The following is a 16476-nucleotide window of genomic DNA, read 5'->3' on the forward strand; positions in this document are numbered from 1 at the left end:
GATGTTGTGAGGCCTTTATGTGTTAGGAAAGTTTTCAGCAGGGGGTGAGGTCAGAGAAGGAGGTACTGGTCCTGATCGCTTGTCTGGAGTAATTCTGTTAATAAAATGTTAATGAAGTACCTGAATGTTTTAGTGGGCTAAAGTCTAGCCCCTGGTGATGAAATACTGCATTTAAACCTGAGGCCAGATTCCAGGAACTCACAGAGGATAACAAAACTGCTGAAAGCTGCAGGTGACATAGTGCTCGAATTATATCTTCACTGATGTTTGTATGTTCTTTCATTTATACATCATGCCATATAGATTTATTATTTCACTTATCAATCCATACCACAGTTTCTTTGCTAGAACAATTTACTGTATGTACAACAAACTCGTATTTAATTTACTGCCTATACTGGCAAATAGCTCTATGGCAAACTCTTAGCAAACATGCATTACTGTTCAAAAGTTTGGGGCCAAAAGTCTTTTATGCTGACTAAGGCTGCATTTATTTGATAAAAAATACAGCTGTATTGTGAAATTTGATCACAATTTAAAAAAAACTTTTCTATTAAGGATGCACGGTATCGGTATCGGGCCGATACTGAGCTCCTGTACTTGTACTTGTTAAAATGCCCCAAAACCAAACGCTGATACCACACAGCATGTGCTAAGAGCCATATTCAGACCAACACCAACAACAGAACAACAGACAGCAGAATGGAGTTATTAGAGATTAAGGTTGTCTACGTAAGATATCTAAACAATAAATATAATGTTAAACATTCAGTAATACTTTTTTGTCTTGTGGGTGCAGGACACTATAGTTAATTTATGTAAGTGAGGATAGCAAAATAAAGTAAACTGTGACAAATTGTACCCAAAAATTACCAGTAAAACTGATAAAAATTTGGGACCAAAAATTATTCAGACCAAGTCTGGGGGAAAAAAATTAAGTTCAGGTCTGCATGAACCTGGATGGCAGCATGTCCAGGAGACTACAGGCAGTCATTAAAGGGTTGCCTGACTAAGTATTGATCGTTGTTTAAATACTGTCATACTAACAGCTGTCTGAATAATTTTTGGTTGATTGTAATCCATTACATCCCTTTCTATCATTATAATTAATCTAACATTATCAATATGGTTTTGTTCTCACACAGTTTAACTATGAGTTCTTGTAATATTTTATTACCATCTTCTAAACTAGAATAAACTGTGATAATGTGAAATGGTGTCTGAATAAATTTTGGTTTGACTGTATTTAATAAATTAAGTCAACCAGCTAACATTATACATACTCTTTTGGATTCTGTACCCAATATTTAAAAAAATTACAAATGCAAGAAAAATATCAGTATCGGTACTCGGTATCGGCAAGTACCAAAAATAAAAGTATTGGTATTGGGCGATTACTGGAAAAAGTGGTATCGGTGCATCCTTATTTTCTATTTTGATTTTTTTTTTAAATATAGATTTTTTTGTTGTAACAATTTACATAAAGCCTTTATGGATAATGCATTATAAAGGGTTATTAAAGGGTATAATTCATTACAATTATTTATAATGTGTGCTGATATAATGATATCATGTGTACATTTTATCTTGTTGTAAATAATTATAAGCAAATTTAAAATACATAGTGCAACTTATCAAAATTGATAAGTGTATGGGGAAGTTGTGGCCTAATGGTTAGAGAGTTAGTCACGCAATCGAAGGGTTGTGAGTTCGAGTCTTGGGCCGGCAGGAATTGTGGGTGGGGGGAGTGCATGTACAGCACTCTCAATACCACGACTTAGGTGCCCTTGAGCAAGGCATCGAACCCCCAAATGCTCCCCGGGTGCTGCATCATAAATGGCTGCCCACTGCTCTGGGTGTGTGTTCACAGTGTGTGTGCACTTTGGATGGGTTAAGTGCAGAGCACGAATTCTGAATATGGGTCACCATACTTGGCTGAATGTCACGTCACTTTCACTTTTCACTTTTGTTGTATTAACTGTGGTTACAATTATTCATTAGATTGTACAATGTATTATAAGGTGCATTACAAAGCATAATTAATGCATTTAAACTATTTCTATTGTGCATTATACAATAAGGCTTTAAGTTTTTTTCTGTAATAGCAGTGCGGAATTTTCAGCAGCAAATCTTCAATATCACATGAACTTTCAGAAATCCTGTTCCATTTTTGTCTATGTCGAAAAGAGTTTGTTCTGGTTAATAGTTTTGAGGAAACCAAGATACATTTTTTTCATAATTTTTAAAAGAACAGTAGTGTAAATATCTGCCACTAGTAGCAAATAGTGCAGTGATGTGGCAACAACAAATTATTCACAAATTTACTAAATTAAAAATGTGATTATTCACATTCTTTTTTTAATGTATCTAAATATATTTTGTGAATGTATATTAGGTGAGAAATGTTTGAGAACCTGTCATAAGAAGTATTAACTGTCGTGATGAACTGGCACTTAAAATATTGTAATAATATATTTTCTATTCTATTCTATTCTATTCTATTCTGATCTGTTTTGTTCTGTTCTGTTTAAATATGTGCCATTTTAAACTTGAGAAAACAGAATGAAGACCTGAAATCATTCTCTCTGTGAGGAACAACATATCGTGTACTTCCAGCTCAGTGGGATCTGAATCACTTCTTTCAGTGACTCAACTGTCACCGTGGTCTCCCTATTGCCCCTTCACCCCCTTCCAGGAAGCTTGAGGCTAAAAACACCATCACCATCCAATGAATTATTCACATATTATTTAAAGCATTGAATCTGAAAGCAGCTGGTGTTTTATTAAGCAGAGCTGGTGCTTTAAACAATCATCAGGGTTGTTCTGAGAAACAGATAGCAGCGGTGCTTCTGAGGAATGGCTAAATTGAATGACCTTGTGGTTAATGTTGTTAGCATTAAATACTTTAATAGCACTCATACTCTCCTGAGAAGGAGCATTAACTTTCAGAGAGCAGCCTGTCGAAGGACAGACGCAACTGATACTTGCTTTAGGGAGTTTGAACCACTAATACACCCTGACAATGTGACTAAACTGTGTTTAAGCAATAAGAGCTTTGAATGGAAGCAAGAAGGACATATTCAATTCACTTAAACTGGCTGAATAATTGAGTGATATCACTCTGTTAAAGTTGTTTTGTTCAGAGAACAACTACATATTGGTGACTGCACTTATACAACTCTGCCTACAGTTATCTGATGACCTTAGCTATTATTATTTTTATTCTACATTGTGAGATCTTATGAAGTTTGAATACATTTGAAAAAGTAATTTTATTCCTGTGATGGCAAATCTGAATTTTCAGCATCATTACTCAGTGTTCAGTCTCACATGATGCTTCAGAAATTATTTTAATATGCTGACTTGCTGTTAAAGAAACATTTATTAGCATCCGTGTTTAAAGTTAAAGTTAAATATTAAATAAATAGAAGTCTTTTGTAACATTCTAAATACCTCTACTGTCACAATTTAAGTCAATATGAAATAAAATGAAGAAAAGTATTCATGAAAAGTATTAATTACAGTAATATATACAGATACACAAATACTATAAAATTATTAAACAATATTTTTTTATGATTATTATTAAATTGTTTCAAGAATAGTAGTTGTAATCCTCTAATTATAGTAAAAACATTGTTTTTACTTGTGGATACTGTGGCTTTACGTGATACATTAATAGAAATGCTAGAGCTGAAGCATGAACTACAGTAAATTTGTATTTAATGCGTATGATAAATAACGCAATCCCATGTAGCTCTGCTCAGAGCTGTATTAAATTAATATAAGGTAGTGCAAAGTCAACAGGGGACTGCTTCGGCTGAATTTGAGTCCACAGTGGGCCAGATTAATGAAATAAACCCAAAAGGCTTCAAGCGCTGATTCCAAGAAAACTGTACCCTGCTGTCTCATTCTCTCATCTGAGATCACATACCCTCAGCTACTCATTCTTCTAATAAAGACAAAATGCTGGGAAAAAAAATAACCATCTTGAGTGTAAGGAAACAAAGGGCATTGATTTGACCTGTGCATGGAAGCAGATACCATCAGCAGAGAGAGTCGACCCATTTGATGTGCTAAAAGCAGGTAACTGCTGCAGGCACAGAGAAAGAGAGAGTGAGCACACAACCCCGGAAGTGGAGACAGGTTGTTTGCCTCCATCCATCACACAAGCCAAGCTAGAATTACTCTGACATGCAAAATCAATGCAAAATAACAGCCTGAGAACGTGTTAGCAAGACCTTTTCAAAAAGTACAAGAGAACAATGATGTTTAGCGAGCAAGGGAGAGAAAATGAGAGCTAACAAATTCTAAACACTAAAGCTTCATAAGAAATCTTCACACCTATCTTTATCCCACTTTTATGAACAACTACTGTGTGCAAAGGCAATACCTGTGCTGAATACAATGTGTTTTTGTGAATTTTCTGATAACATAACGGCACAGCCTTGTATTGCTGCATATTTATTCTAGAGACCTTTTTTTATCTTGCAGAGATTAGAATGACTTCAGCTCCAGCTTTACCTGGTTCGCAGCTAAATAAATAAATAAATAAGAGAAGCAATTTCATATTCCTAAATTAAAAAAGTTTCTATCCGCATCATAGGGGCAAAACTAGCATGTAAACATAAAAAAAAAAAGATGGAACTATAGATATAGAAACTGTGTGTATAGTTGAACTGTGTGACTGCAGCTGCACCCAATCAAAATATGCCTATGAAACAGGTGACCAATCAGAGAAGAGAAAACCCCTGGCAAATTCTAGGAGCCTGGATAATAAAGAACCAGCAATGAAATCAAAGGCTACAGACTTTGTATTGAAACACACAAAAAATAGTTTCATTTTAGCACCCTAAACATAGATCTTCTAATGCCTCCCCTCTCATCTTCCCCTTGGCCGTTCCTTTAACCGCAGCTAAACACACACATGCTGCCATCAGGGAGACAGACTGCCTTCTGCTCGCCTGGGAGCTCATCAGGAGCATATGGAGAGGAGAGAGAGGAGGTTATGAATGATGGGGAGACAGAGGAGAGACAGGAAAGAAATAGGCTGGGGTGTCATGCACCAATTTGTTTTGAAGGAAGATCAGTGGCAGTTCTGGCACTCTTGGATATATATATATATATATATATATACTGTATATATGCATTATAGATTAGGCTCAGTAAGATTACTTTGAATCAGCAAGTATGCGGAAATTGATCAAAGGTGACAAAAAAGACATTTAGAATGTTAAAAAAATAATGTTTTTATTAAAAATAAACGATGTTCTTTTGAACTTTCTATTTATCAAAGTGTTCTGGAAAATGCATTATGGTTTCCTTGCACAGTGTTTCCAAATTGATGATACTTAGAATCGTTTTTGAGCAGCAAAACAGCATATAATGATTTCTCAAAGAACATGTGACACTGAAGTAATGGCTGCCATCGTATGAAAAGAAAACAATAGAAAATCCATACTGATCCATAATGATCTATAATGGAGTAATGGTTGATGGAAATTCAGCTTTGCATCACAGAAATAAATTATATTTTAAGGTATATTAAAATTACACCGTAATAATATTTCACAATATAAAAATGTTCCTGTATTTTTGATCAAATAAATGCAGCCTTGATAAGCATAAGAACTCCTTCTTAAAAACATAAAAAATCATTCTGATCCCAAACTTTTATGTGTGTGTTTGTGTGTGTGTATATTTTTGAGTTTATTTTTTGAGTTTATTTTCAAAAGCAGATCAGATTTTTTAATTTTGAAAAATCATGTTTTTTTATTATTCATGTTAATTATTTACTATTGTTTATTATTAGTTATTATTCATTATAATATTATATTTCAAGTTTTTATTGTGTTTTATTGTATTATTTAGCTGTATTTTTTTTCTTAATCAAAACCCAACCGCAGTTTGATTGTGATGAATTGGAATGGACAGTGAAAAACACGATTTTTGAAACTCTGTTTTTTCATATAATTTACCATGTTTATTCCATTTAAGTGAGTATGTATAATTGAATATACATATACTTGAGGTATATCCTGAATTTTGTCAGAAAGAAATTAAACCACTGAAAAAATAAGATCACATACTGTAAGCTGAGTTTGCTGATTCAACTCAGACTATAAGACTACACTTCTCCTATCTGTTGCTTTTTCGTTCCTGTTTACCCTTTGATTTCATAATACATGACATAAATCCTACAAAGTTATACAAAGACATCTTTTACTTAAATACACACTTACACATGTGCACAGAATCCTCCATTATGCTCATTATGCAGCAAACACACAAAGCCAGTGCTAAACATCGGAGGCCTGTTTTACAATGGCCTCTAGTATTTGGCTGCTCAATAACAACACTGGCTTTTCACCAAGGACCTTTTTAAGGGTGGAATATGTCATTTCTGTGCTACTAGTGTCACCCAAGTTGTTAAGGTTTCGCTGGTTATCATAATCCGGTAAGGCCCTCCAGGCAGATGCAGTTACTACACACTTTGTAGGCCAAAAACATATTTCTCCAGTGAGCCATTCAAAATTAACCATGCATCCCAATAACTCTCAAACGGATTTGGCAGCCAAAGCCCTTTGACCTACCATGAGAGTCAAATAATTAAACAACATGTTTGTATGTTCACAGTTGGCTAATGGGCACTTGAGATGCAATAAAATATTTATTTTGTGTGTGTTTATATTTTATCTTGCTTTTATTTAAATTATGCATTTATTTATTATAATTAAGTATTAGCTTTTCATGAAAACACAAAGCCCAGGGGTTCACAAACCCCAAACAAATAAGACTTAAATTGTCACTATTTACCTTTTCAAGAAAGTACAGGAAGAACTAATTTAATTAAACTAATGAATTCCTTTGGAATTGTAAATGCTGCACTTTCACATTCAAAACATTGCAATTATTTTAAAAAGCCAAAGGCATATTCTAAATGGAGCCCTATCAAATGTAATGACTTCTTCAGGGTGAATTAGTCTGGTGGATATACAGTAGAGGCAATAGCTGAAACACACAAACACACACAATAGCAAAAAATCTGTTAATTTTAGGAGATATGTAAAATCCATCCAGTGGGAGGAGGTGCAATCGGTCAGATGTTGTTAAACAAAACTAAACAATCACTCCTCTCTCTTTCTGTGGTTTCAGATGGAGCAAAGAGACTTTTCCTCGCTGTTGTATATTTGCTATTACCACCTAGGGGCCATCAAACTGACTGAGAAACAACTCTTTTACTAACAAGTCCATCTTGGATGAGTCACACAATCAGAAACACATTCACAGACATACTTTACACGGACTAAGAAAAGCAAAAGAAAAGTAGCAGCGCATGGCCACATCTCTATCTGTTGCATGTGGTGTGTTTTGTCCCCGTCTTCAACATCAGATGCTGGAGAAGTGTTCATTATTTAGCTCTGCCCTGGAAGATTTGATTAGACTCAAACAGAGATTGCGAATCAATCTGGTTTCACCCTGAATGTTCACAATACCGTTACACAAACACTCACTCACGCACTATGGTTGGGGCGGATTACCAGCTTGTTTGTTTCCCCTAGTGTTAATAGCAGGCTTTTTAATTAAACTAAACAAGAGATCACCATCCCCTGTCTCTCTTTTCTCAGTCGCTGTAGAGACCCATCCCACGAGTAATTACAATAACAACACTGCTAACAATGTCAATGTTTGATGAGATAGAGGCGTTTTTTAAGCTTAAGAACGAATATTTTAATACACATTAGAGTGTGTATGATGTCTATGCGGGATTCATTTTTAATATGCTTCTGAAAACCATCAGAGACATCATTAAAGGAGCTGAGAGAGAAACACTTCATCTGCTCAGTTTTGCTCCGCAAGACGTTCAGTCTAGCAGAACACTTACTGTCAAGCGGTTTCAGATAGCAGTCGATCACAGATGTACAGGAATGTAAAATCAAATCAGATGTGAGATATTATAAATGAAATATAATTAAAAAGGCTGTTATTACTTGCTACATAATCACAGTCGGGGAGATATGCTCAGCTCAGATCAACATTGCCACTACAACTTGCAAGAGTGATATTGAGTACAATTCAATAAACAAGAAGTTAATATTCAGTAACTTAAGACATTAATGACATAATATTATCAGTTACTTTGTACATTTCTGCTTTGAGAAAGAAAACGGTTTCAAATACGTATAAAGTGCGAACTGTTATTGATTTTTTTTTTTCCTGAATCAATCAGTGTTTTAATTCAATTTTTATTAAATGAAATGGTTGAGTGAATAATTCAGTGACTCACTCATGAAAGCAGTCACTTGATTTGTTCCTGAATGAATCAGTGTGTTTGAAAGAATCAACTGAGAGAATGATTCACTGAATCGGTCTTAAAGATAGTAATTTGTTGCCACCTACTGGTGTAACAAAATAAATTATTGATTGTCATATTTTTGATGCAATCTGACTAGTTTCACTAGCATTTATGTCATAATTTGCATTTAAACATGTTTACGTGCATCTAACGATTTCACTCTTACAGCTACCGTCAGTTAATATGCGTAAACCAGTACAAATTAAAACATCTACACAAGTAGAATTTTTCAATCACTGCGATAATAAGACTGCTACCAAACAGGACCTGGAAAACTGCATCAATACATAATTGCAGGTTTGTAATTAATGAAAACCTAATATTATTATAAATATTTGATGTTTTAATTTTAACATGCACACACACTCACGCCCTCATTTATTGCTGAGTTTAGTTGGTTGTTAGCTCACCATTTCACCATGCCTATTAAAGAGGAAATAAAACAGTTATGGATTCAGGTCTGCTAATATGACAGTACCAGTCAGGTGGAGTAAGGTCAGGTTTTAGTTTAATGCCAGCGCAGAATAATATTTCAAGTCATCAGGAAATTATAACATTCACACACACACACACACACACACACACACACACACACACACACACACACACACACACACACATTAACCTTTTCCCACCTACATGATCTAAATTTGGTTAATCACTATCTAAATGAGACTTCATTAGCTTGGACATTGCATAAAATAATAAATTCCTCAGAACGGATCCATATAGATCACTGTAAAAGGGAATTTCTTAAATATCATAAAAATAAGCACAAAGCAGCAAGGAGAGACATGAGTGTTTGTTTCATAAAAAAAAAAAGAGTCACACGAGGTTCTGCATCTCCTGTTATTTAACTGTTATATAATGCAAGCAAAGTGCAGGAAGGTCCAGCATCAAACAGTTTTTTTTTTTTTTGGATGGGATTGTTACCAGCAGCAATATTTGTCTCTTTTTCTCCCTGCTTCTTTTCCTCTCGCTCTCTCTCTTTTTATAACTGCTGAAATAACAGGGTCTGCCAGGTCAGATGTACTGGAGAGCTACGCGTGCTTCTTCACTCATCTCTTTACCTCACAGCAAAGAAGCAGGCAGAAGAATCGACCCACTTTCAAGTTCTCTAAAGATAAGACAAGCGGTCCCGGTCCATGCTGCCCACTACACTGATGCACACAAAAGAGCATCACATTTATATTTCAGGCCTTCATAATTCCTTTTAAAATCCTTGAGATTTTGCATTACCATTTAGGCACGCATCGCTTTTTCATTCATTTAGTGATGGATTTAATTTAAAACAACTGAAATGAATGACTCAGAGTTGATGATTAGTCTATTCCTTTATTGGATGTGAGGCGGCAGATGTTAAGCCTGCTACGGGAGGCTGAAGCTTTTTAATGATGATGTCATAATGATGTATAACTTGAGGATAAAACCTGATTAAGCCTTTGACAGTGAAATTAAATTAAATTAGTCCTATGAATCTATACAAATTAGCAATTATAGTATGCACATAAACTATCATCAACACACACACACACACACACACACACACACACACACACACACACACACACACACACACACACACACACACAATCCCTTTCATGCATTTCCTCACTGATAATATCATGCAAATATAAATATGTAAGACAATGCCTAATAATTAGAGCAGAATAAATGTCACATACATTTACATATAAATCACCATGCAGTTTTTTTGGCTGACGTCTAAAGGAGCAAGGTCATGGAAAATTAGAGTAAAACTGAATCTTAACTTTATCATGATTAAATAAAGTCTATTGCTGCACACGGTTATGAGGGGATGTACCGTAAACACATGAAATATACCAAACACTCAAAATACAAAATCAGTGTAATGTATTTTGCATTTGCTTTTTTATTTTCAGTTTTCATTTTAACTTTAGTTTAAGTTTGGTTATTTTGTTGTCACTTTTTTTAGTACTTAAACTTCTTTGAGCTTTTTTTTTTTCTGCCAAGGTTTATTACGGGGGTTTTTTTTTTTTTTCATCTTATATGTATATTTCATTTTATTCCAACTTTATTCATACGCTTATCAAAAGATATTTTGAATAGTTCAGTTTTACTTAGCAATGACGAACAACACTGCTGCAAACTTTAAAAACAAGCACAATAGAAAAAGCTTGAATCAGACTGACTTACAGTGAACTCAGAAAAAGCACAGGCAGAGTGAATGTAGATGAAAAGAAAAGCTGGTGGAGTTATAAATAAGTGAAAGCTGATGCAAATATTGCATAAAGTGGGTGTGCAGAATTCTTGTGACCTAAGATAACGTCTGATATCAGATTGCACAATGCCCTAGCACACCTGTACGCACAAAAGTTAATTGAACACAATCAATGCTTGGTGGTGAGTAATATATTCTTGGAAAAACAAATATTAGCAAAATAAGCAAAGGGAAAGAACTGAAGTTCTTTGCTGAAAAAGACATTTATTCACCATTACAAACCACAGATTCATAAATATTTTATGTGCCCCATTCTGAGGCCTTGTGAATAAACTACTTAAATGGATAATTCATCCAAAAAGGACAATTCTGTTCTCATTTACTCATCTTCAATATTCTTTGTGTGTGTGTGTGTGTGTGTGTGTGTGTGTGTGTGTGTTTAAAGCTGTCCCTTTAAGACTTCTAGGTGACTGAAGAGAGTTTCCTGTACTGCCGTATAACCATAAATGAGAATGAAGCTTGAATTAAATTAAGCTGGATGATGGTACATCGACACTGTTATTTATATGAACTAAACCAATGCTGAACTCACTAAATAATAATGCTACCATCTTTTAGAGCTGCTTTACAGCAGAATCTGAACCGTATCCATAGCTGAGTTTCCATTATTGCTTCTGCTTGTTTATTTCTATGAAGCTGCATTGACCGTCTGTATTGTATAAAGCACTGTAGAAATAAAGGTGACTTGATTTGACTATGACCATGGTACTCCAGTTGTTCCTGCTGTAAATAAATCACTTATTTAAAACCAAAACTTACTAAATGAGAAGTTAGAGGACTCAAAAAAAAACAAAAAAACAAAAACAAAAAACCCTTACTGAATACTAAGGAACTCTTTTGAAAATGGCAGTTTTAGAAATAGTCCATGTCATCAGCTTCAGCAGGTCACATGCTGTACATTTTCAATGGAAATGATGAGTCATTGCTCTATTTGGCTGATGTTGTTTTTTTTTTTTTTTTATCCAGGATGAGGGCATTGTGTTTTACTGCGTGTGTTTGCTCATTTGTTTCTGGATAGAGAATGTTTCCTCCATTGATTCTGCTATTGACTTTGGCTCAGAGACTCCCAAGTGCTATACATGAATGCATCATGAGAAGACACTTAAGTCGAACAGAGGGCATTCTTACACTGACTTCTTCGTAACTTAAAGTTGCTGTAGAAAATGTAATTTTTTGTTACGTTGAGTAAAATGCATTTATACGGTAAAATTTGCTCAGTCAAGGACAAACATTTGGAATTGTTTATTGGGCACTGGTAAAACAAAATAAAATAAAATGCCTTCTGGGATCAATAAATTATCTGTGATTCTATGTGGAAAGCTTTAACAGAGCCTGAATCCCCAGAAGGCCAGCCTAACTCTCATTCTTGTTCTCAGTCCCTCCGGCTCTCTGTGTCTCTGTCAGTCCCTCGTGCTCGCCCGTAGGGAGTGGTGCACGGAAGGAGGAACGGGTGGGGCAGCTTCACAGATGGTGGGTAGGTTTCCGTGGTTACATGCGAGGAAGAAGAGGAAGAGGAGCCATCTGGCAGTGGTTTGGTGAGATGACGTGTCTCGCCCTCACCCACCGCCATCACACCCATAACCCACATGAAAACATGCCTAACGCTCCACCAACTGTTATACAAACTACAGGTATCAACCTTGCAGACACAGCTGAATGACAACACCTGCTCTCGCACCTGGAAGGATTTGTAATCCCAGCCAGGAAATATCCATCTACTCTAATATTCGACTACCCATAGGTGATGGAAGATACAGCGGCATGAGGAGTTAACCAGCATGCATTGCAACAGTGAAATACTGCCATCAACAGACATTAATTATAACTTTCACTACTTCAGTAGTTCTCTACTGGTCGCACACAAAAGTGGATCCTGGGCAGGCAGCGAAAAACAATGCTAAATGCAAATCATAAACAAAACAATATAATCTATGAAAATGACTAATTTAAAAAACTAATTCTTCAACCCTAAATGGCAAAGGATTATTTAAAGAATAAAAACAAACAAATAAAAAGACTTATTACAAAGATTAAATATTTATGTCATATCATTTATTTACCATTAACAAACATTGGAGATCAGTGAATGTGCAAATGATTGAAATATCACCTAAAAATCTCACAGTGCACTTCAATTTAATGTATTATGTCATAGGAATTTGGCTGCCAAATAATATAAAAATAATTGTTTGGGGTTCCCTGCCCAACAGTAGGCTATATTGTTTATGTCAAATGTACCATCAATCAGATATTTGGCACACATTCTCCTGTCACTTGGTAATAATAATATTATTATGTAAAAAAAAATCCTCTTTAAACTAGTCATTCATTTATGCTGTTGTTTAGGAATATATTCATAAATTAATCATGATTTTCCTACTAACCTTATGTAATATTAACAATTTTGCATTTTTAGGCATTGCATGTTTTTTTTTTATAAACTTCGATATTTGATTCTAATTTTATTTATTTTTTCATACTAAACATTTTCGTTAATGTCGGTGTATCTGTAAAGTGCATGTAAAATCTAGAATTCAAAATCTAATAACCTTTTTTTACATCTCAACATTTTACACCTTTAAGAGCCAAAAATTAATCGATCATATGGGCAATAAAAAAATAAAATAAAATAAAATAACTGAATGTCTCTCAAAGAGAAAAAATATATTTTTTAGAAAATGTAATTTAATATATTTCTAATATATTAACATAATACTGATAATATATTAGCATATAAAGATAGTCATAATAATAATAATAATAGTTATTAAAATAAATGTAAAAAAAAATGTAATATTGTTAAAAATAATAATAAAATGCAAATTTGATTACTTTTACATTTTTAAATGAGACAAATAAAACTGAATGTACAATTTTATAACTTTAAAACTCCACACACACCAAGTACAAACACTTCAGATCAGATATGCTGTTAGCACACTGTGTTATATAAAGTCAGAGTGTCTGTCAAGAAGAACATTCAAGATCTTCATCATTCTTTTCAGGACATCCCTTTGAGCATGTTCACAGTAGAGGGGACAGATTTGCCCATTAGAAACCTGGGAAATGTCAAATGGCCTGTTTGTGCATGTGTGTGTGTGAGTGTGTGTGTGTGTGTGTGTGTTTGAAGGGAATCAAGCTGCTGCTGTTCTGAGTAGAGCAGTGGACGCACTCTTATACTAATTTCCCAACCAAAATCATAACCTTATTTCAAAACAGATCATGATCTTCAGTAATTCATCAACCAACAGCAATAACAACAAAATGTTTTCAGAGCTCTGAATCCACAAAAGTGGAAAGTGTTTGGTAAAGAGAGAGAGAACAAAGAAGGCAAGAATAATGGAAAGAGCACACAAAACTGGGACAAGAGGTGGTCAGAGAAGAATAGTAAGAATACGGGAAGCAGAAGAGAGGAGAATGACTTATGGGCGGCCCGAGCTGGAGGAATGGGGTGTGACAGAGAGAGAGGCATGAGGGATTTGGGAAAGCACTTGATGTCTTGTTAGCCTCAACCTTCCTCATACTGTGATTGGCTAAAAATATCACATAGCTCATGTTGAACAAGGTGCATTCTGGTTTGTGCCACTGGAGCATTTATCATCACATGGCCTATAAAGTGCCAAACGCAACCTTTCTCTCTTTCACTCTCTCCATCTCTGTCGCCAAATGCCTCCTCTTCTCCTTCTGTTTATTCCTCCTCAAATGTAACACAAACCCTACAGGTAATTAAACTCTTTTAATTACCTGTACTGTTCTAGGCTCTAATGACCTTTTAATAAAGCCCTATTCCTTTAGTTATCCTCTCTTTCTTTTAGCATAACCAAGTATCATACCTTTCCTATCTAAGTTATTCATCAAAACATTCTTGATCCTTTATTTCTACATATGACCTCTACAGCCATCAGTGTTGTCTTACATATATAGACCTTATATTCTTTCCCTCTCCACTGATTTTTTATTCCTCTTTTCCTCAATTTCCTCTTATATTATGTCTTTCCTTCCCTGTAGATTGCATTTAATCTACTGTGTTTTATTATGTTACTTCCATCTGGTCCTTTTTACTTTCTATTTCCTTTTCATATCCTCCCTCCAGCACCAATGCTATTTTGCATCTGTCTATTCTCTAAACACTCTGATTGGTGGGAGGGGAAAATGTCTCATTTCTGTCCACAGATATAAAAAAAAAACCCTCACAGGCACTTTCCGTCTCTTCTTCAACCACTCAATAGTGGACGACAAGTCTAAAGCGTTTACTCTTAGAGCAAATATACTGTGAGTTTCAGAAGTCTGAGACCACATTCAGAATCTAATTTAAACTTTGTTTTTACACATTTAAGAGCCCTAAGATAATCAAATGCATGCAAAAAAAGATAAATAAAATAAAATAATCTCAATGAAGAAAAAATATTTTTTGCTGCCATGCAGACAATTTTCCTTCTAGGATCAAAGTGAAATCACTTCACGAAATCCCTTAAATCTGGAGTTCAAAAAGCAATTTTAACATGGAAATAAACAACATTTTATTCATGAACTAAAATGAATAAGAAATGTTTCAGATTCTTCCGTATTTCTAGTTCACAAAGCAAATTAGTGACACTGATCTTGGTCTTCCTCTATTGAAGCTCAAGATGCTCAGTGGATCATCTCAAATCGTGCTGGAGAACATGATCATCAGGCTCAACAAACTTCTGGAATTCATTCAAGTGCTACCATTAAAGCAAAAAATAAAAAATACTAAATACATTTTTAATTGAACTTTTCACTTTAGTCAATATGCTGTAATGAAACATGCAGTATTAAATTATTAATGAATACAAAACAGAACCATTTTCATTAGTAGTCTTTTTGACCCCAATAACTGCAAGTAATCTTAACAAATAAAGACAGAAAAAGGGCAAGCATCCAAACAACCATATTACTCCCCCTGGCAAAGACACTCCTCATTCCACTAACAATTAAGAGCTGGGAATATCAAGTTAAAGATGAATAAGAAGAGAACAATTTACATCCAACCTGGCTCTTCTTGTTCCTCATTGCTCATCACTTTTCCTATCTCTTCTGTCCAGCCTTACCCAACCATCATTCCAATCCATTTCCAAAACAGTCAACCATATGACTGAAAATATCTAAGCATTGACAGAAAAAGAGAGAGAGAGAGAGAGAGAGAGAGAGAGGGTGGGTGGGTACAGAAATCTCTCTCTCTCTCTTGGTTTTGCTAACATATCTCTCATTATCCACAGCTCACTGCACGAAGCACAGAAAAAAAGAGAGTAGGAAGCTTTTGCCCTCCTAAAACTCCAGCGTATGTGTTTATGAGTGTGTATGAGGGAGAAAGATTTAATGTGGGTGCGTCTGTGTTTGTGCATGTGAGAAAATGAGCAGACGGTGCTGTTTTTCAGTCAGTGGGTGATAGATAAGGTGGGATGTGTCACTGAGGCATCAGTAATATCTAACCTGGCTACCTGACAGTCCTACTGAGAAAATACACACACACATTCCACTTTCCATTGACGTCTACTGCACCCACAGAGACGGTAAAGCTTAATCCACACACAAACACACACCAGCCAAGGCATACTGGCATATTGCATTAAAAGACTGACACTTTGAGAAAAACATTGCAAAAATTTTACTTCTTGTGATACAGCAGCTTTAGCTTTTACAGTTGGGCAGTACATGTAAAGGGACAACTTTGTTCCTTATCTATCCCTAAAAAGTCCATATTAGTACATTAAAGTAGTACATGTACCAGGGTTATTATTGTTAAGGGTAACACTTTATTTTAAGGCATCCTTGTTACACACGTGACATGTACTTACTATTATAATAGCAATCAATTATGCTTTATTATATTCAA

The 16476-nt window shown here is 35.0% G+C and overlaps 1 protein-coding gene across 12 annotated transcripts in view; it reads right to left on the reverse strand.

The window, feature by feature from the left end:
- Window positions 1–16476, reverse strand: part of srcin1a (SRC kinase signaling inhibitor 1a) — a 113801-nt gene that overhangs the window by 63683 nt on the left and 33642 nt on the right. The gene's annotated exons all lie outside the window — the stretch shown is intronic.

This window comes from Carassius carassius, chromosome 1, assembly GCF_963082965.1.
Source record: "Carassius carassius chromosome 1, fCarCar2.1, whole genome shotgun sequence".
In the NCBI taxonomy this organism is placed as follows: Eukaryota; Metazoa; Chordata; class Actinopteri; order Cypriniformes; family Cyprinidae; genus Carassius; species Carassius carassius.